Source organism: Amblyomma americanum, chromosome 7 (genome assembly GCF_052857255.1).
Source record: "Amblyomma americanum isolate KBUSLIRL-KWMA chromosome 7, ASM5285725v1, whole genome shotgun sequence".
Lineage (NCBI taxonomy): Eukaryota > Metazoa > Arthropoda > Arachnida > Ixodida > Ixodidae > Amblyomma > Amblyomma americanum.
The window spans coordinates 183,266,383-183,288,056 of NC_135503.1; positions in this window are offsets into that span (position 1 = coordinate 183,266,383).

Consider the following 21,674-nt stretch of genomic DNA (forward strand, 5'->3'; position numbering starts at 1 on the left):
AAAAGTTTACACCTTTCTCTCGTCTACTCTTCGACGACTTGTAAAATCGATTCTCGTGAATCTTGCTTGTTTCGATCTAAAACGATGGATCCCTTTGTTTTGAGCCGGAATACAAGTTTTCGCGCAGTTCTGAGAGAAAAAGTTTACACCTTTCTCTCGTCTACTCTTCGACGACTTGTAAAATCGATTCTCGTGAATCTTGCTAGTTTCGATCTAAAACGATGGATCCCGTTGTTTTGAGCCGCAGTACAATTTTTCGCGCAGTTCTGAGAGAAAACGTTTACACCTTTCTCTCGTCTACTCTTCGACGACTTGTAAAATCGATGCTCGTGAATCTTGCTAGTTTCGATCTAAAACGATGTATCCCGTTGTTTTGAGCCGGAATACAAGTTTTCGCGCAGTTCTGCGAAAAAAAGTTTACACCTTTCCCTCGTCTACTCTTCGACGACTTGTAAAATCGATGCTCGTGAATTTTGCTAGTTTCGATCTAAAACGATGTATCCCGTTGTTTTGAGCCGGAATACAAGTTTTCGCGCAGTTCTGAAAGAAAAAGTTTACACCTTTCCCTCGTCTACTCTTCGACGACTTATAAAATCGATGCTCGTGAATTTTGCTAGTTTCGATCTAAAACGATGTATCCTGTTGTTTTGAGCCGGAATATAAGGTTTCGCGCTATTCTGAGAGAAAAAGTTTACACCTTTCTCTCGTCTACTCTTCGACGACTTGTAAAATCGATTCTCGTGAATCTTGCTTGTTTCGATCTAAAACGATGGACCCCTTTGTTTTGAGCCGGAATACAAGTTTTCGTGCAGTTCTGAGAGAAAAAGATTACACCTTTCTCTCGTCTACTCTTCGACGACTTGTGATATCGATTCTCGTGAATCTTGCTAGTTTCGATCTAAAACGATGGATCCCGTTGTTTTGAGCCGCAATACAAGTTTTCGCGCAGTTCTGAGAGAAAACGTTTACACCTTTCTCACGTCTACTCTTCGGCGACTTGTAAAATCGATGCTCGTGAATCTTGCTAGTTTCGATCTAAAACGATGTATCTCGTTGTTTTGAGCCGGAATACAAGTTTTCGGGCTGTTCTGAGAGAAAAAGTTTAGACCTTTCTCTCGTCTACTCTTCGACGACTTGTAAAATCGATTCCAGTGAATTTTGCTAGTTTCGATTTAAAACGATGTATCCCGTTGTTTTGAGCCGGAATACAAGTTTTCGCGCCGTTCTGAGAGAAAAAGTTTAGACCTTTCTCTCGTCTACTCTTCGACGACTTGTATAATCGATTCCAGTGAATTTTGCTAGTTTCGATTTAAAACGATGTATCCCGTTGTTTTGAGCCGGGATACAAGTTTTCGCGCTGCTCTGAGAGAAAAAGTTTACACCTTCCTCTCGTCTACTCTTCGACGACTTGTAAAATTGATGCTCGTGAATCTTGCTAGTTTCGATCTAAAACGATGTATCCCGTTGTTTTGAGCCGGAATACAAGTTTTCGTGCATTTCTGAGAGAAAACGTTTTCACCTTTCTCTCGTCTACTCTTCGGCGCGTTGTAAAATCGATGCTCGTGAATCTTGCTACTTTCGATCTAAAACGATGTATCCCGTTGTTTTGAGCCGGAATACAAGTTTTTGGGCTGTTCTGAGAGAAAACGTTTACACCTTTCTCTCGTCTACTCTTCGACGAGTTGTAAAATCGATGCTCGTGAATTTTGCTAGTTTCGATCTAAAACGATGTATCCTGTTGTTTTGAGCCGGAATACAAGTTTTCGCGCCGTTCTGAGAGAAAAAGTTTACACCTTTCTCTCGTCTACTCTTCGACGACTTGTAAAATTGATTCCAGTGAATTTTGCTAGTTTCAATTTAAAACGATGTATCCCGTTGTTTTGAGCCGGAATACAAATTTTCGGGCTGTTCTGAGAGAAAAAGTTTAGACCTTTCTCTCGTCTACTCTTCGACGACTTGTAAAATCGATTCCAGTGAATTTTTCTAGTTTCGATTCAAAACGATGTATCCCGTTGTTTTGAGCCGGAATACAAGTTTTCGCGCTGCTCTGTGAGAAAAAGTTTACACCTTTCTCTCGTCTACTCATCGACGACTTGTAAAATCGATGCTCGTGAATTTTGCTAGTTTCGATCTAAAACGAAGTATCCTGTTGTTTTGAGCCGGAATACAAGTTTTCGCGCAGTTCTGAAAGAAAAAGTTTACACCTTTCCCTCGTCTACTCTTCGAAGACTTATAAATTTGATGCTCGTGAATTTTGCTAGTTTCGATCTAAAACGATGTATCCTGTTGTTTTGAGCCGGAATATAAGGTTTCGCGCTATTCTGAGAGAAAAAGTTTACACCTTTCTCTCGTCTACTCTTCGACGACTTGTAAAATCGATTCTCGTGAATCTTGCTTGTTTCGATCTAAAACGATGGATCCCTTTGTTTTGAGCCGGAATACAAGTTTTCGCGCAGTTCTGAGAGAAAAAGTTTACACCTTTCTCTCGTCTACTCTTCGACGACTTGTACAATCGATTCTCGTGAATCTTGCTAGTTTCGATCTAAAACGATGGATCCCGTTGTTTTGAGCCGCAATACAATTTTTCGCGCAGTTCTGAGAGAAAACGTTTACACCTTTCTCTCGTCTACTCTTCGACGACTTGTAAAATCGATGCTCGTGAATCTTGCTAGTTTCGATCTAAAACGATGTATCCCGTTGTTTTGAGCCGGAATACAAGTTTTCGTGCAGTTCTGAGAGAAAACGTTTTCACCTTTCTCTCGTCTACTCTTCGGCGCGTTGTAAAATCGATGCTCGTGAATCTTGCTACTTTCGATCTAAAACGATGTATCCCGTTGTTTTGAGCCGGAATACAAGTTTTTGGTCTGTTCTGAGAGAAAACGTTTACACCTTTCTCTCGTCTACTCTTCGACGAGTTGTAAAATCGATGCTCGTGAATTTTGCTAGTTTCGATCTAAAACAATGTATCCTGTTGTTTTGAGCCGGAATACAAGTTTTCGCGCCGTTCTGAGAGGAAACGTTTACACCTTTCTCTCGTCTACTCTTCGACGACTTGTAAAATTGATTCCAGTGAATTTTGCTAGTTTCGATTTAAAACGATGTATCCCGTTGTTTTGAGCCGGAATACAAATTTTCGGGCTGTTCTGAGAGAAAAAGTTTAGACCTTTCTCTCGTCTACTCTTCGACGACTTGTAAAATCGTTTCCAGTGAATTTTTCTAGTTTCGATTCAAAACGATGTATCCCGTTGTTTTGAGCCGGAATACAAGTTTTCGCGCTGCTCTGTGAGAAAAAGTTTACACCTTTCTCTCGTCTACTCTTCGACGACTTGTAAAATCGATGCTCGTGAATTTTGCTAGTTTCGATCTAAAACGAAGTATCCTGTTGTTTTGAGCCGGAATACAAGTTTTCGCGCAGTTCTGAAAGAAAAAGTTTACACCTTTCCCTCGTCTACTCTTCGACGACTTATAAAATCGATGCTCGTGAATTTTGCTAGTTTCGATCTAAAACGATGTATCCTGTTGTTTTGAGCCGGAATATAAGGTTTCGCGCTATTCTGAGAGAAAAAGTTTACACCTTTCTCTCGTCTACTCTTCGACGACTTGTAAAATCGATTCTCGTGAATCTTGCTTGTTTCGATCTAAAACGATGGATCCCTTTGTTTTGAGCCGGAATACAAGTTTTCGCGCAGTTCTGAGAGAAAAAGTTTACACCTTTCTCTCGTCTACTCTTCGACGACTTGTAAAATCGATTCTCGTGAATCTTGCTAGTTTCGATCTAAAACGATGGATCCCGTTGTTTTGAGCCGCAATACAATTTTTCGCGCAGTTCTGAGAGAAAACGTTTACACCTTTCTCTCGTCTACTCTTCGACGACTTGTAAAATCGATGCTCGTGAATCTTGCTAGTTTCGATCTAAAACGATGTATCCCGTTGTTTTGAGCCGGAATACAAGTTTTCGCGCAGTTCTGCGAAAAAAAGTTTACACCTTTCCCTCGTCTACTCTTCGACGACTTGTAAAATCGATGCTCGTGAATTTTGCTAGTTTCGATCTAAAACGATGTATCCCGTTGTTTTGAGCCGGAATACAAGTTTTCGGGCTGTTCTGAGAGAAAAAGTTTAGACCTTTCTCTCGTCTACTCTTCGACGACTTGTAAAATCGATTCCAGTGAATTTTTCTAGTTTCGATTCAAAACGATGTATCCCGTTGTTTTGAGCCGGAATACAAGTTTTCGCGCTGCTCTGAGAGAAAAAGTTTACACCTTTCTCTCGTCTACTCTTCGACGACTTGTAAAATCGATGCTCGTGAATTTTGCTAGTTTCGATCTAAAACGATGTATCCTGTTGTTTTGAGCCGGAATACAAGTTTTCGCGCAGTTCTGAAAGAAAAAGTTTACACCTTTCCCTCGTCTACTCTTCGACGACTTATAAAATCGATGCTCGTGAATTTTGCTAGTTTCGATCTAAAACGATGTATCCTGTTGTTTTGAGCCGGAATATAAGGTTTCGCGCTATTCTGAGAGAAAAAGTTTACACCTTTCTCTCGTCTACTCTTCGACGACTTGTAAAATCGATTCTCGTGAATCTTGCTTGTTTCGATCTAAAACGATGGATCCCTTTGTTTTGAGCCGGAATACAAGTTTTCGTGCAGTTCTGAGAGAAAAAGATTACACCTTTCTCTCGTCTACTCTTCGACGACTTGTGATATCGATTCTCGTGAATCTTGCTAGTTTCGATCTAAAACGATGGATCCCGTTGTTTTGAGCCGCAATACAAGTTTTCGCGCAGTTCTGAGAGAAAACGTTTACACCTTTCTCACGTCTACTCTTCGACGACTTGTAAAATCGATGCTCGTGAATCTTGCTAGTTTCGGTCTAAAACGATGTATCTCGTTGTTTTGAGCCGGAATACAAGTTTTCGGGCTGTTCTGAGAGAAAAAGTTTAGACCTTTCTCTCGTCTACTCTTCGACGACTTGTAAAATCGATTCCAGTGAATTTTGCTAGTTTCGATTTAAAACGATGTATCCCGTTGTTTTGAGCCGGAATACAAGTTTTCGCGCTGTTCTGAGAGAAAAAGTTTAGAGCTTTCTCTCGTCTACTCTTCGACGACTTGTATAATCGATTCCAGTGAATTTTGCTAGTTTCGATTTAAAACGATGTATCCCGTTGTTTTGAGCCGGGATACAAGTTTTCGCGCTGCTCTGAGAGAAAAAGTTTACACCTTTCTCTCGTCTACTCTTCGACGACTTGTAAAATTGATGCTCGTGAATCTTGCTAGTTTCGATCTAAAACGATGTATCCCGTTGTTTTGAGCCGGAATACAAGTTTTCGTGCAGTTCTGAGAGAAAACGTTTTCACCTTTCTCTCGTCTACTCTTCGGCGCGTTGTAAAATCGATGCTCGTGAATCTTGCTACTTTCGATCTAAAACGATGTATCCCGTTGTTTTGAGCCGGAATACAAGTTTTTGGGCTGTTCTGAGAGAAAACGTTTACACCTTTCTCTCGTCTACTCTTCGACGAGTTGTAAAATCGATGCTCGTGAATTTTGCTAGTTTCGATCTAAAACGATGTATCCTGTTGTTTTGAGCCGGAATACAAGTTTTCGCGCCGTTCTGAGAGAAAAAGTTTACACCTTTCTCTCGTCTACTCTTCGACGACTTGTAAAATTGATTCCAGTGAATTTTGCTAGTTTCGATTTAAAACGATGTATCCCGTTGTTTTGAGCCGGAATACAAATTTTCGGGCTGTTCTGAGAGAAAAAGTTTAGACCTTTCTCTCGTCTACTCTTCGACGACTTGTAAAATCGATTCCAGTGAATTTTTCTAGTTTCGATTCAAAACGATGTATCCCGTTGTTTTGAGCCGGAATACAAGTTTTCGCGCTGCTCTGTGAGAAAAAGTTTACACCTTTCTCTCGTCTACTCTTCGACGACTTGTAAAATCGATGCTCGTGAATTTTGCTAGTTTCGATCTAAAACGAAGTATCCTGTTGTTTTGAGCCGGAATACAAGTTTTCGCGCAGTTCTGAAAGAAAAAGTTTACACCTTTCCCTCGTCTACTCTTCGAAGACTTATAAATTTGATGCTCGTGAATTTTGCTAGTTTCGATCTAAAACGATGTATCCTGTTGTTTTGAGCCGGAATATAAGGTTTCGCGCTATTCTGAGAGAAAAAGTTTACACCTTTCTCTCGTCTACTCTTCGACGACTTGTAAAATCGATTCTCGTGAATCTTGCTTGTTTCGATCTAAAACGATGGATCCCTTTCTTTTGAGCCGGAATACAAGTTTTCGCGCAGTTCTGAGAGAAAAAGTTTACACCTTTCTCTCGTCTACTCTTCGACGACTTGTACAATCGATTCTCGTGAATCTTGCTAGTTTCGATCTAAAACGATGGATCCCGTTGTTTTGAGCCGCAATACAATTTTTCGCGCAGTTCTGAGAGAAAACGTTTACACCTTTCTGTCGTCTACTCTTCGACGACTTGTAAAATCGATGCTCGTGAATCTTGCTAGTTTCGATCTAAAACGATGTATCCCGTTGTTTTGAGCCGGAATACAAGTTTTCGCGCAGTTCTGCGAGAAAAAGTTTACACCTTTCCCTCGTCTACTCTTCGACGACTTGTAAAATCGATGCTCGTGAATTTTGCTAGTTTCGATCTAAAACGATGTATCCCGTTGTTTTGAGCCGGAATACAAGTTTTCGGGCTGTTCTGAGAGAAAAAGTTTAGACCTTTCTCTCGTCTACTCTTCGACGACTTGTAAAATCGATTCCAGTGAATTTTTCTAGTTTCGATTCAAAACGATGTATCCCGTTGTTTTGAGCCGGAATACAAGTTTTCGCGCTGCTCTGAGAGAAAAAGTTTACACCTTTCTCTCGTCTACTCTTCGACGACTTGTAAAATCGATGCTCGTGAATTTTGCTAGTTTCGATCTAAAACGATGTATCCTGTTGTTTTGAGACGGAATACAAGTTTTCGCGCAGTTCTGAAAGAAAAAGTTTACACCTTTTCCTCGTCTACTCTTCGACGACTTATAAAATCGATGCTCGTGAATTTTGCTAGTTTCGATCTAAAACGATGTATCCTGTTGTTTTGAGCCGGAATATAAGGTTTCGCGCTATTCTGAGAGAAAAAGTTTACACCTTTCTCTCGTCTACTCTTCGACGACTTGTAAAATCGATTCTCGTGAATCTTGCTTGTTTCGATCTAAAACAATGGATCCCTTTGTTTTGAGCCGAAATAAAAGTTTTCGCGCAGTTCTGAGAGAAAACGTTTACACCTTTCTCTCGTCTACTCTTCGACGACTTGTAATATCGATGCCACTGAATTTTGCTAGTTTCGATCTAAATCGATGTATCCCGTTGTTTTGAGACGAAATACAAGTTTTCGCACTGTACTGAGAGAAAAAGCTTACACCTTTCTCTCGTCTACTCTTCGACGACTTGTAAAATTGATGCTCGTGAATCTTGCTAGTTTCGATCTAAAACGATGTATCTCGTTGTTTTGAGCCGGAATACAAGTTTTCGCGCAGTTCTAAGAGAAATAGTTTACACCTTTCTCTCGTCTACTCTTCGATGACTTGTAATATCGATGCCAGTGAATTTTGCTAGTTTCGATCTAAAACGATGTATCCCGTTGTTTTGAGCCGGAATACAAGTTTTCGCGCTGTTCTGAGAGAAAAAGTTTTCACCTTTCTCTCGTCTACTCTTCGACGACTTGTAAGATCGATGCTCGTGAGTTTTGCTAGGTTCGATCTAAAACGATGTATCTCGTTGTTTTGAGCCGGAATACAAGTTTTCGCGCAGATCTGAGAGAAAAAGTTTACACCTATATCTCGTCTACTCTTCGACGACTTGTAAAATCGATGTTCGTGAATCTTGCTATTTTCGTTCTAAAACGATGTATCCCGTTGTTTTGAGCCGGAATACAAGTTTTTGGGCTGTTCTGAGAGAAAACGTTTACACCTTTCTCTCGTCTACTCTTCAACGACTTGTAAAATTGATGCTCGTGAATTTTGCTAGTTTCGATCTAAAACGATGTATCCCGTTGTTTTGAGCCGGAATACAAGTTTTTGGGCTGTTCTGAGAGAAAACGTTTACACCTTTCTCTCGTCTACTCCTCGACGACTTGTAAAATCGATGGTCGTGAATTTTGCTAGTTTCGATCTAAAACGATGTATCCCGTTGTTTTGAGCCGGAATACAAGTTTTTGGGCTGTTCTGAGAGAAAACGTTTACACCTTTCTCTCGTCTACTCTTCGACGACTTGTAAAATCGATGGTCGTGAATTTTGCTAGTTTCGATCTAAAACGATGTATCCTGTTGTTTTGAGCCGGAATACAAGTTTTCGCGCCGTTCTGAGAGAAAAAGTTTACACCTTTCTCTCGTCTACTCTTCGCCGACTTGTAAAATCGATTCCAGTGAATTTTGCTAGTTTCGATTTGAAACGATGTATCCCGTTGTTTTGAGCCGGAATACAAATTTTCGCGCTGCTCTGAGAGAAAAAGTTTACACCTTTCTCTCGTCTACTCTTCGACGACTTGTAAAATTGATGCTCGTGAATCTTGCTAGTTTCGATCTAAAACGATGTATCCCGTTGTTTTGAGCCGGAATACAAGTTTTAGTGCAGTTCTGAGAGAAAACGTTTTCACCTTTCTCTCGTCTACTCTTCGACGAATTGTAAAAACGATTGCAGTGAATTTTTCTAGTTTCGATTTAAAACGATGTATCCCGTTGTTTTGAGACGGAATACAAGTTTTCGCGCTGTACTGAGAGAAAAAACTTACACCTTTCTCTCGTCTACTCTTCGACGACTTGTAAAATTGATGCTCGTGAATCTTACTAGTTTCAATCCAAAACGATGTATCTCGTTGTTTTGAGCCGGAATACAAGTTTTCGCGCAGTTCTAAGAGAAATAGTTTACACCTTTCTCTCGTCTACTCTTCGACGACTTGTAATATCAATGCCAGTGAATTTTGCTTGTTTCGATCTAAAACGATGTATCCCGTTGTTTTGAGCCGGAATACAAGTTTTCGCGCTGTTCTGAGAGAAAAAGTTTTCACCTTTCTCTCGTCTACTCTTCGACTACTTGTAAAATCGATGCTCGTGAATTTTGCTAGGTTCGATCTAAAACGATCTATCCCGTTGTTTTGAGCCGGAATACAAGTTTTCGCGCAGTTCTGAGAAAAAAAGTTTACACCTATATCTCGTCTACTCTTCGACGACTTGTAAAATCGATGCTCGTGAATCTTGCTAGTTTCGATCTAAAACGAGGTATCCCGTTGTTTTGAGCCGTAATACAAGTTTTCGCGCAGTTCAGAGAGAAAAAGTTTACACCCTTCTCTCGTCTACTCTTCGACGACTTGTAAAATCGACGCTCGTGAACTTTGCTAGTTTCGATCTAAAACGAAGTATCTTGTTGTTTTGAGCCGGAATACAAGTTTTCGCGCAGTTCTGAGAGAAAAAGTTTACACCTTTCCCCCGTCTACTCTTCGACGACTTGTAAAATCGATGCTCGTGAATTTTGCTAGTTTCGATCTAAAACGATGTATCCTGTTCTTTTGAGCCGGAATACAAGTTTTCGCGCAGTTCTGAGAGAAAACGTTTACACCTTTCTCACGTCTACTCTTCGACGACTTGTAAAATCGATGCTCGTGAATCTTGCTAGTTTCGATCTAAAACGATGTATCTCGTTGTTTTGAGCCGGAATACAAGTTTTCGGGCTGTTCTGAGAGAAAAAGTTTAGACCTTTCTCTCGTCTACTCTTCGACGACTTGTAAAATCGATTCCAGTGAATTTTGCTAGTTTCGATTTAAAACGATGTATCCCGTTGTTTTGAGCCGGAATACAAGTTTTCGCGCTGTTCTGAGAGAAAAAGTTTAGACCTTTCTCTCGTCTACTCTTCGACGACTTGTATAATCGATTCCAGTGAATTTTGCTAGTTTCGATTTAAAACGATGTATCCCGTTGTTTTGAGCCGGGATACAAGTTTTCGCGCTGCTCTGAGAGAAAAAGTTTACACCTTTCTCTCGTCTACTCTTCGACGAGTTGTAAAATTGATGCTCGTGAATCTTGCTAGTTTCGATCTAAAACGATGTATCCCGTTGTTTTGAGCCGGAATACAAGTTTTCGTGCAGTTCTGAGAGAAAACGTTTTCACCTTTCTCTCGTCTACTCTTCGCCGCGTTGTAAAATCGATGCTCGTGAATCTTGCTACTTTCGATCTAAAACGATGTATCCCGTTGTTTTGAGCCGGAATACAAGTTTTTGGGCTGTTCTGAGAGAAAACGTTTACACCTTTCTCTCGTCTACTCTTCGACGAGTTGTAAAATCGATGCTCGTGAATTTTGCTAGTTTCGATCTAAAACGATGTATCCTGTTGTTTTGAGCCGGAATACAAGTTTTCGCGCCGTTCTGAGAGAAAAAGTTTACACCTTTCTCTCGTCTACTCTTCGACGACTTGTAAAATTGATTCCAGTGAATTTTGCTAGTTTCGATTTAAAACGATGTATCCCGTTGTTTTGAGCCGGAATACAAATTTTTGGGCTGTTCTGAGAGAAAAAGTTTAGACCTTTCTCTCGTCTACTCTTCGACGACTTGTAAAATCGATTCCAGTGAATTTTTCTAGTTTCGATTCAAAACGATGTATCCCGTTGTTTTGAGCCGGAATACAAGTTTTCGCGCTGCTCTGAGAGAAAAAGTTTACACCTTTCTCTCGTCTACTCTTCGACGACTTGTAAAATCGATGCTCGTGAATTTTGCTAGTTTCGATCTAAAACGAAGTATCCTGTTGTTTTGAGCCGGAATACAAGTTTTCGCGCAGTTCTGAAAGAAAAAGTTTACACCTTTCCCTCGTCTACTCTTCGACGACTTATAAAATCGATGCTCGTGAATTTTGCTAGTTTCGATCTAAAACAATGTATCCCGTTGTTTTGAGCCGGAATACAAGTTTTTGGGCTGTTCTGAGAGAAAACGTTTACACCTTTCTCTCGTCTACTCTTCGACGACTTGTAAAATCGATGGTCGTGAATTTTGCTAGTTTCGATCTAAAACGATGTATCCTGTTGTTTTGAGCCGGAATACAAGTTTTCGCGCCGTTCTGAGAGAAAAAGTTTACACCTTTCTCTCGTCTACTCTTCGCCGACTTGTAAAATCGATTCCAGTGAATTTTGCTAGTTTCGATTTAAAACGATGTATCCCGTTGTTTTGAGCCGGAATACAAATTTTCGCGCTGCTCTGAGAGAAAAAGTTTACACCTTTCTCTCGTCTACTCTTCGACGACTTGTAAAATTGATGCTCGTGAATCTTGCTAGTTTCGATCTAAAACGATGTATCCCGTTGTTTTGAGCCGGAATACAAGTTTTAGTGCAGTTCTGAGAGAAAACGTTTTCACCTTTCTCTCGTCTACTCTTCGACGAATTGTAAAAACGATTGCAGTGAATTTTTCTAGTTTCGATTTAAAACGATGTATCCCGTTGTTTTGAGACGGAATACAAGTTTTCGCGCTGTACTGAGAGAAAAAACTTACACCTTTCTCTCGTCTACTCTTCGACGACTTGTAAAATTGATGCTCGTGAATCTTACTAGTTTCAATCCAAAACGATGTATCTCGTTGTTTTGAGCCGGAATACAAGTTTTCGCGCAGTTCTAAGAGAAATAGTTTACACCTTTCTCTCGTCTACTCTTCGACGACTTGTAATATCAATGCCAGTGAATTTTGCTTGTTTCGATCTAAAACGATGTATCCCGTTGTTTTGAGCCGGAATACAAGTTTTCGCGCTGTTCTGAGAGAAAAAGTTTTCACCTTTCTCTCGTCTACTCTTCGACTACTTGTAAAATCGATGCTCGTGAATTTTGCTAGGTTCGATCTAAAACGATCTATCCCGTTGTTTTGAGCCGGAATACAAGTTTTCGCGCAGTTCTGAGAAAAAAAGTTTACACCTATATCTCGTGTACTCTTCGACGACTTGTAAAATCGATGCTCGTGAATCTTGCTAGTTTCGATCTAAAACGAGGTATCCCGTTGTTTTGAGCCGGAATACAAGTTTTCGCGCAGTTCAGAGAGAAAAAGTTTACACCCTTCTCTCGTCTACTCTTCGACGACTTGTAAAATCGACGCTCGTGAACTTTGCTAGTTTCGATCTAAAACGAAGTATCTCGTTGTTTTGAGCCGGAATACAAGTTTTCGCGCAGTTCTGAGAGAAAAAGTTTACACCTTTCCCCCGTCTACTCTTCGACGACTTGTAAAATCGATGCTCGTGAATTTTGCTAGTTTCGATCTAAAACGATGTATCCTGTTCTTTTGAGCCGGAATACAAGTTTTCGCGCAGTTCCGAGAGAAAACGTTTACACCTTTCTCACGTCTACTCTTCGACGACTTGTAAAATCGATGCTCGTGAATCTTGCTAGTTTCGATCTAAAACGATGGATCCCTTTCTTTTGAGCCGGAATACAAGTTTTCGCGCAGTTCTGAGAGAAAAAGTTTACACCTTTCTCTCGTCTACTCTTCGACGACTTGTACAATCGATTCTCGTGAATCTTGCTAGTTTCGATCTAAAACGATGGATCCCGTTGTTTTGAGCCGCAATACAATTTTTCGCGCAGTTCTGAGAGAAAACGTTTACACCTTTCTGTCGTCTACTCTTCGACGACTTGTAAAATCGATGCTCGTGAATCTTGCTAGTTTCGATCTAAAACGATGTATCCCGTTGTTTTGAGCCGGAATACAAGTTTTCGCGCAGTTCTGCGAGAAAAAGTTTACACCTTTCCCTCGTCTACTCTTCGACGACTTGTAAAATCGATGCTCGTGAATTTTGCTAGTTTCGATCTAAAACGATGTATCCCGTTGTTTTGAGCCGGAATACAAGTTTTCGGGCTGTTCTGAGAGAAAAAGTTTAGACCTTTCTCTCGTCTACTCTTCGACGACTTGTAAAATCGATTCCAGTGAATTTTTCTAGTTTCGATTCAAAACGATGTATCCCGTTGTTTTGAGCCGGAATACAAGTTTTCGCGCTGCTCTGAGAGAAAAAGTTTACACCTTTCTCTCGTCTACTCTTCGACGACTTGTAAAATCGATGCTCGTGAATTTTGCTAGTTTCGATCTAAAACGATGTATCCTGTTGTTTTGAGACGGAATACAAGTTTTCGCGCAGTTCTGAAAGAAAAAGTTTACACCTTTTCCTCGTCTACTCTTCGACGACTTATAAAATCGATGCTCGTGAATTTTGCTAGTTTCGATCTAAAACGATGTATCCTGTTGTTTTGAGCCGGAATATAAGGTTTCGCGCTATTCTGAGAGAAAAAGTTTACACCTTTCTCTCGTCTACTCTTCGACGACTTGTAAAATCGATTCTCGTGAATCTTGCTTGTTTCGATCTAAAACAATGGATCCCTTTGTTTTGAGCCGAAATAAAAGTTTTCGCGCAGTTCTGAGAGAAAACGTTTACACCTTTCTCTCGTCTACTCTTCGACGACTTGTAATATCGATGCCACTGAATTTTGCTAGTTTCGATCTAAATCGATGTATCCCGTTGTTTTGAGACGAAATACAAGTTTTCGCACTGTACTGAGAGAAAAAGCTTACACCTTTCTCTCGTCTACTCTTCGACGACTTGTAAAATTGATGCTCGTGAATCTTACTAGTTTCGATCTAAAACGATGTATCTCGTTGTTTTGAGCCGGAATACAAGTTTTCGCGCAGTTCTAAGAGAAATAGTTTACACCTTTCTCTCGTCTACTCTTCGATGACTTGTAATATCGATGCCAGTGAATTTTGCTAGTTTCGATCTAAAACGATGTATCCCGTTGTTTTGAGCCGGAATACAAGTTTTCGCGCTGTTCTGAGAGAAAAAGTTTTCACCTTTCTCTCGTCTACTCTTCGACGACTTGTAAGATCGATGCTCGTGAGTTTTGCTAGGTTCGATCTAAAACGATGTATCTCGTTGTTTTGAGCCGGAATACAAGTTTTCGCGCAGATCTGAGAGAAAAAGTTTACACCTATATCTCGTCTACTCTTCGACGACTTGTAAAATCGATGTTCGTGAATCTTGCTATTTTCGTTCTAAAACGATGTATCCCGTTGTTTTGAGCCGGAATACAAGTTTTTGGGCTGTTCTGAGAGAAAACGTTTACACCTTTCTCTCGTCTACTCTTCAACGACTTGTAAAATTGATGCTCGTGAATTTTGCTAGTTTCGATCTAAAACGATGTATCCCGTTGTTTTGAGCCGGAATACAAGTTTTTGGGCTGTTCTGAGAGAAAACGTTTACACCTTTCTCTCGTCTACTCCTCGACGACTTGTAAAATCGATGGTCGTGAATTTTGCTAGTTTCGATCTAAAACGATGTATCCCGTTGTTTTGAGCCGGAATACAAGTTTTTGGGCTGTTCTGAGAGAAAACGTTTACACCTTTCTCTCGTCTACTCTTCGACGACTTGTAAAATCGATGGTCGTGAATTTTGCTAGTTTCGATCTAAAACGATGTATCCTGTTGTTTTGAGCCGGAATACAAGTTTTCGCGCCGTTCTGAGAGAAAAAGTTTACACCTTTCTCTCGTCTACTCTTCGCCGACTTGTAAAATCGATTCCAGTGAATTTTGCTAGTTTCGATTTGAAACGATGTATCCCGTTGTTTTGAGCCGGAATACAAATTTTCGCGCTGCTCTGAGAGAAAAAGTTTACACCTTTCTCTCGTCTACTCTTCGACGACTTGTAAAATTGATGCTCGTGAATCTTGCTAGTTTCGATCTAAAACGATGTATCCCGTTGTTTTGAGCCGGAATACAAGTTTTAGTGCAGTTCTGAGAGAAAACGTTTTCACCTTTCTCTCGTCTACTCTTCGACGAATTGTAAAAACGATTGCAGTGAATTTTTCTAGTTTCGATTTAAAACGATGTATCCCGTTGTTTTGAGACGGAATACAAGTTTTCGCGCTGTACTGAGAGAAAAAACTTACACCTTTCTCTCGTCTACTCTTCGACGACTTGTAAAATTGATGCTCGTGAATCTTACTAGTTTCAATCCAAAACGATGTATCTCGTTGTTTTGAGCCGGAATACAAGTTTTCGCGCAGTTCTAAGAGAAATAGTTTACACCTTTCTCTCGTCTACTCTTCGACGACTTGTAATATCAATGCCAGTGAATTTTGCTTGTTTCGATCTAAAACGATGTATCCCGTTGTTTTGAGCCGGAATACAAGTTTTCGCGCTGTTCTGAGAGAAAAAGTTTTCACCTTTCTCTCGTCTACTCTTCGACTACTTGTAAAATCGATGCTCGTGAATTTTGCTAGGTTCGATCTAAAACGATCTATCCCGTTGTTTTGAGCCGGAATACAAGTTTTCGCGCAGTTCTGAGAAAAAAAGTTTACACCTATATCTCGTCTACTCTTCGACGACTTGTAAAATCGATGCTCGTGAATCTTGCTAGTTTCGATCTAAAACGAGGTATCCCGTTGTTTTGAGCCGTAATACAAGTTTTCGCGCAGTTCAGAGAGAAAAAGTTTACACCCTTCTCTCGTCTACTCTTCGACGACTTGTAAAATCGACGCTCGTGAACTTTGCTAGTTTCGATCTAAAACGAAGTATCTTGTTGTTTTGAGCCGGAATACAAGTTTTCGCGCAGTTCTGAGAGAAAAAGTTTACACCTTTCCCCCGTCTACTCTTCGACGACTTGTAAAATCGATGCTCGTGAATTTTGCTAGTTTCGATCTAAAACGATGTATCCTGTTCTTTTGAGCCGGAATACAAGTTTTCGCGCAGTTCTGAGAGAAAACGTTTACACCTTTCTCACGTCTACTCTTCGACGACTTGTAAAATCGATGCTCGTGAATCTTGCTAGTTTCGATCTAAAGCGATGTATCTCGTTGTTTTGAGCCGGAATACAAGTTTTCGGGCTGTTCTGAGAGAAAAAGTTTAGACCTTTCTCTCGTCTACTCTTCGACGACTTGTAAAATCGATTCCAGTGAATTTTGCTAGTTTCGATTTAAAACGATGTATCCCGTTGTTTTGAGCCGGAATACAAGTTTTCGCGCTGTTCTGAGAGAAAAAGTTTAGACCTTTCTCTCGTCTACTCTTCGACGACTTGTATAATCGATTCCAGTGAATTTTGCTAGTTTCGATTTAAAACGATGTATCCCGTTGTTTTGAGCCGGGATACAAGTTTTCGCGCTGCTCTGAGAGAAAAAGTTTACACCTTTCTCTCGTCTACTCTTCGACGAGTTGTAAAATTGATGCTCGTGAATCTTGCTAGTTTCGATCTAAAACGATGTATCCCGTTGTTTTGAGCCGGAATACAAGTTTTCGTGCAGTTCTGAGAGAAAACGTTTTCACCTTTCTCTCGTCTACTCTTCGCCGCGTTGTAAAATCGATGCTCGTGAATCTTGCTACTTTCGATCTAAAACGATGTATCCCGTTGTTTTGAGCCGGAATACAAGTTTTTGGGCTGTTCTGAGAGAAAACGTTTACACCTTTCTCTCGTCTACTCTTCGACGAGTTGTAAAATCGATGCTCGTGAATTTTGCTAGTTTCGATCTAAAACGATGTATCCTGTTGTTTTGAGCCGGAATACAAGTTTTCGCGCCGTTCTGAGAGAAAAAGTTTACACCTTTCTCTCGTCTACTCTTCGACGACTTGTAAAATTGATTCCAGTGAATTTTGCTAGTTTCGATTTAAAACGATGTATCCCGTTGTTTTGAGCCGGAATACAAATTTTTGGGCTGTTCTGAGAGAAAAAGTTTAGACCTTTCTCTCGTCTACTCTTCGACGACTTGTAAAATCGATTCCAGTGAATTTTTCTAGTTTCGATTCAAAACGATGTATCCCGTTGTTTTGAGCCGGAATACAAGTTTTCGCGCTGCTCTGAGAGAAAAAGTTTACACCTTTCTCTCGTCTACTCTTCGACGACTTGTAAAATCGATGCTCGTGAATTTTGCTAGTTTCGATCTAAAACGAAGTATCCTGTTGTTTTGAGCCGGAATACAAGTTTTCGCGCAGTTCTGAAAGAAAAAGTTTACACCTTTCCCTCGTCTACTCTTCGACGACTTATAAAATCGATGCTCGTGAATTTTGCTAGTTTCGATCTAAAACAATGTATCCCGTTGTTTTGAGCCGGAATACAAGTTTTTGGGCTGTTCTGAGAGAAAACGTTTACACCTTTCTCTCGTCTACTCTTCGACGACTTGTAAAATCGATGGTCGTGAATTTTGCTAGTTTCGATCTAAAACGATGTATCCTGTTGTTTTGAGCCGGAATACAAGTTTTCGCGCCGTTCTGAGAGAAAAAGTTTACACCTTTCTCTCGTCTACTCTTCGCCGACTTGTAAAATCGATTCCAGTGAATTTTGCTAGTTTCGATTTAAAACGATGTATCCCGTTGTTTTGAGCCGGAATACAAATTTTCGCGCTGCTCTGAGAGAAAAAGTTTACACCTTTCTCTCGTCTACTCTTCGACGACTTGTAAAATTGATGCTCGTGAATCTTGCTAGTTTCGATCTAAAACGATGTATCCCGTTGTTTTGAGCCGGAATACAAGTTTTAGTGCAGTTCTGAGAGAAAACGTTTTCACCTTTCTCTCGTCTACTCTTCGACGAATTGTAAAAACGATTGCAGTGAATTTTTCTAGTTTCGATTTAAAACGATGTATCCCGTTGTTTTGAGACGGAATACAAGTTTTCGCGCTGTACTGAGAGAAAAAACTTACACCTTTCTCTCGTCTACTCTTCGACGACTTGTAAAATTGATGCTCGTGAATCTTACTAGTTTCAATCCAAAACGATGTATCTCGTTGTTTTGAGCCGGAATACAAGTTTTCGCGCAGTTCTAAGAGAAATAGTTTACACCTTTCTCTCGTCTACTCTTCGACGACTTGTAATATCAATGCCAGTGAATTTTGCTTGTTTCGATCTAAAACGATGTATCCCGTTGTTTTGAGCCGGAATACAAGTTTTCGCGCTGTTCTGAGAGAAAAAGTTTTCACCTTTCTCTCGTCTACTCTTCGACTACTTGTAAAATCGATGCTCGTGAATTTTGCTAGGTTCGATCTAAAACGATCTATCCCGTTGTTTTGAGCCGGAATACAAGTTTTCGCGCAGTTCTGAGAAAAAAAGTTTACACCTATATCTCGTGTACTCTTCGACGACTTGTAAAATCGATGCTCGTGAATCTTGCTAGTTTCGATCTAAAACGAGGTATCCCGTTGTTTTGAGCCGGAATACAAGTTTTCGCGCAGTTCAGAGAGAAAAAGTTTACACCCTTCTCTCGTCTACTCTTCGACGACTTGTAAAATCGACGCTCGTGAACTTTGCTAGTTTCGATCTAAAACGAAGTATCTCGTTGTTTTGAGCCGGAATACAAGTTTTCGCGCAGTTCTGAGAGAAAAAGTTTACACCTTTCCCCCGTCTACTCTTCGACGACTTGTAAAATCGATGCTCGTGAATTTTGCTAGTTTCGATCTAAAACGATGTATCCTGTTCTTTTGAGCCGGAATACAAGTTTTCGCGCAGTTCCGAGAGAAAACGTTTACACCTTTCTCACGTCTACTCTTCGACGACTTGTAAAATCGATGCTCGTGAATCTTGCTAGTTTCGATCTAAAACGATGTATCTCGTTGTTTTGAGCCGGAATACAAGTTTTCGGGCTGTTCTGAGAGAAAAAGTTTAGACCTTTCTCTCGTCTACTCTTCGACGACTTGTAAAATCGATGCTCGTGAATTTTGCTAGTTTCGATCTAAAACGAAGTATCCTGTTGTTTTGAGCCGGAATACAAGTTTTCGCGCAGTTCTGAAAGAAAAAGTTTACACCTTTCCCTCGTCTACTCTTCGAAGACTTATAAATTTGATGCTCGTGAATTTTGCTAGTTTCGATCTAAAACGATGTATCCTGTTGTTTTGAGCCGGAATATAAGGTTTCGCGCTATTCTGAGAGAAAAAGTTTACACCTTTCTCTCGTCTACTCTTCGACGACTTGTAAAATCGATTCTCGTGAATCTTGCTTGTTTCGATCTAAAACGATGGATCCCTTTCTTTTGAGCCGGAATACAAGTTTTCGCGCAGTTCTGAGAGAAAAAGTTTACACCTTTCTCTCGTCTACTCTTCGACGACTTGTACAATCGATTCTCGTGAATCTTGCTAGTTTCGATCTAAAACGATGGATCCCGTTGTTTTGAGCCGCAATACAATTTTTCGCGCAGTTCTGAGAGAAAACGTTTACACCTTTCTGTCGTCTACTCTTCGACGACTTGTAAAATCGATGCTCGTGAATCTTGCTAGTTTCGATCTAAAACGATGTATCCCGTTGTTTTGAGCCGGAATACAAGTTTTCGCGCAGTTCTGCGAGAAAAAGTTTACACCTTTCCCTCGTCTACTCTTCGACGACTTGTAAAATCGATGCTCGTGAATTTTGCTAGTTTCGATCTAAAACGATGTATCCCGTTGTTTTGAGCCGGAATACAAGTTTTCGGGCTGTTCTGAGAGAAAAAGTTTAGACCTTTCTCTCGTCTACTCTTCGACGACTTGTAAAATCGATTCCAGTGAATTTTTCTAGTTTCGATTCAAAACGATGTATCCCGTTGTTTTGAGCCGGAATACAAGTTTTCGCGCTGCTCTGAGAGAAAAAGTTTACACCTTTCTCTCGTCTACTCTTCGACGACTTGTAAAATCGATGCTCGTGAATTTTGCTAGTTTCGATCTAAAACGATGTATCCTGTTGTTTTGAGACGGAATACAAGTTTTCGCGCAGTTCTGAAAGAAAAAGTTTACACCTTTTCGTCGTCTACTCTTCGACGACTTATAAAATCGATGCTCGTGAATTTTGCTAGTTTCGATCTAAAACGATGTATCCTGTTGTTTTGAGCCGGAATATAAGGTTTCGCGCTATTCTGAGAGAAAAAGTTTACACCTTTCTCTCGTCTACTCTTCGACGACTTGTAAAATCGATTCTCGTGAATCTTGCTTGTTTCGATCTAAAACAATGGATCCCTTTGTTTTGAGCCGAAATAAAAGTTTTCGCGCAGTTCTGAGAGAAAACGTTTACACCTTTCTCTCGTCTACTCTTCGACGACTTGTAATATCGATGCCACTGAATTTTGCTAGTTTCGATCTAAATCGATGTATCCCGTTGTTTTGAGACGAAATACAAGTTTTCGCACTGTACTGAGAGAAAAAGCTTACACCTTTCTCTCGTCTACTCTTCGACGACTTGTAAAATTGATGCTCGTGAATCTTACTAGTTTCGATCTAAAACGATGTATCTCGTTGTTTTGAGCCGGAATACAAGTTTTCGCGCAGTTCTAAGAGAAATAGTTTACACCTTTCTCTCGTCTACTCTTCGATGACTTGTAATATCGATGCCAGTGAATTTTGCTAGTTTCGATCTAAAACGATGTATCCCGTTGTTTTGAGCCGGAATACAAGTTTTCGCGCTGTTCTGAGAGAAAAAGTTTTCACCTTTCTCTCGTCTACTCTTCGACGACTTGTAAGATCGATGCTCGTGAGTTTTGCTAGGTTCGATCTAAAACGATGTATCTCGTTGTTTTGAGCCGGTATACAAGTTTTCGCGCAGATCTGAGAGAAAAAGTTTACACCTATATCTCGTCTACTCTTCGACGACTTGTAAAATCGATGTTCGTGAATCTTGCTATTTTCGTTCTAAAACGATGTATCCCGTTGTTTTGAGCCGGAATACAAGTTTTCGCGCAGTTCTGAAAGAAAAAGTTTACACCTTTCCCTCGTCTACTCTTCGACGACTTATAAAATCGATGCTCGTGAATTTTGCTAGTTTCGATCTAAAACAATGTATCCCGTTGTTTTGAGCCGGAATACAAGTTTTTGGGCTGTTCTGAGAGAAAACGTTTACACCTTTCTCTCGTCTACTCTTCGACGACTTGTAAAATCGATGGTCGTGAATTTTGCTAGTTTCGATCTAAAACGATGTATCCTGTTGTTTTGAGCCGGAATACAAGTTTTCGCGCCGTTCTGAGAGAAAAAGTTTACACCTTTCTCTCGTCTACTCTTCGCCGACTTGTAAAATCGATTCCAGTGAATTTTGCTAGTTTCGATTTAAAACGATGTATCCCGTTGTTTTGAGCCGGAATACAAATTTTCGCGCTGCTCTGAGAGAAAAAGTTTACACCTTTCTCTCGTCTACTCTTCGACGACTTGTAAAATTGATGCTCGTGAATCTTGCTAGTTTCGATCTAAAACGATGTATCCCGTTGTTTTGAGCCGGAATACAAGTTTTAGTGCAGTTCTGAGAGAAAACGTTTTCACCTTTCTCTCGTCTACTCTTCGACGAATTGTAAAAACGATTGCAGTGAATTTTTCTAGTTTCGATTTAAAACGATGTATCCCGTTGTTTTGAGACGGAATACAAGTTTTCGCGCTGTACTGAGAGAAAAAACTTACACCTTTCTCTCGTCTACTCTTCGACGACTTGTAAAATTGATGCTCGTGAATCTTACTAGTTTCAATCCAAAACGATGTATCTCGTTGTTTTGAGCCGGAATACAAGTTTTCGCGCAGTTCTAAGAGAAATAGTTTACACCTTTCTCTCGTCTACTCTTCGACGACTTGTAATATCAATGCCAGTGAATTTTGCTTGTTTCGATCTAAAACGATGTATCCCGTTGTTTTGAGCCGGAATACAAGTTTTCGCGCTGTTCTGAGAGAAAAAGTTTTCACCTTTCTCTCGTCTACT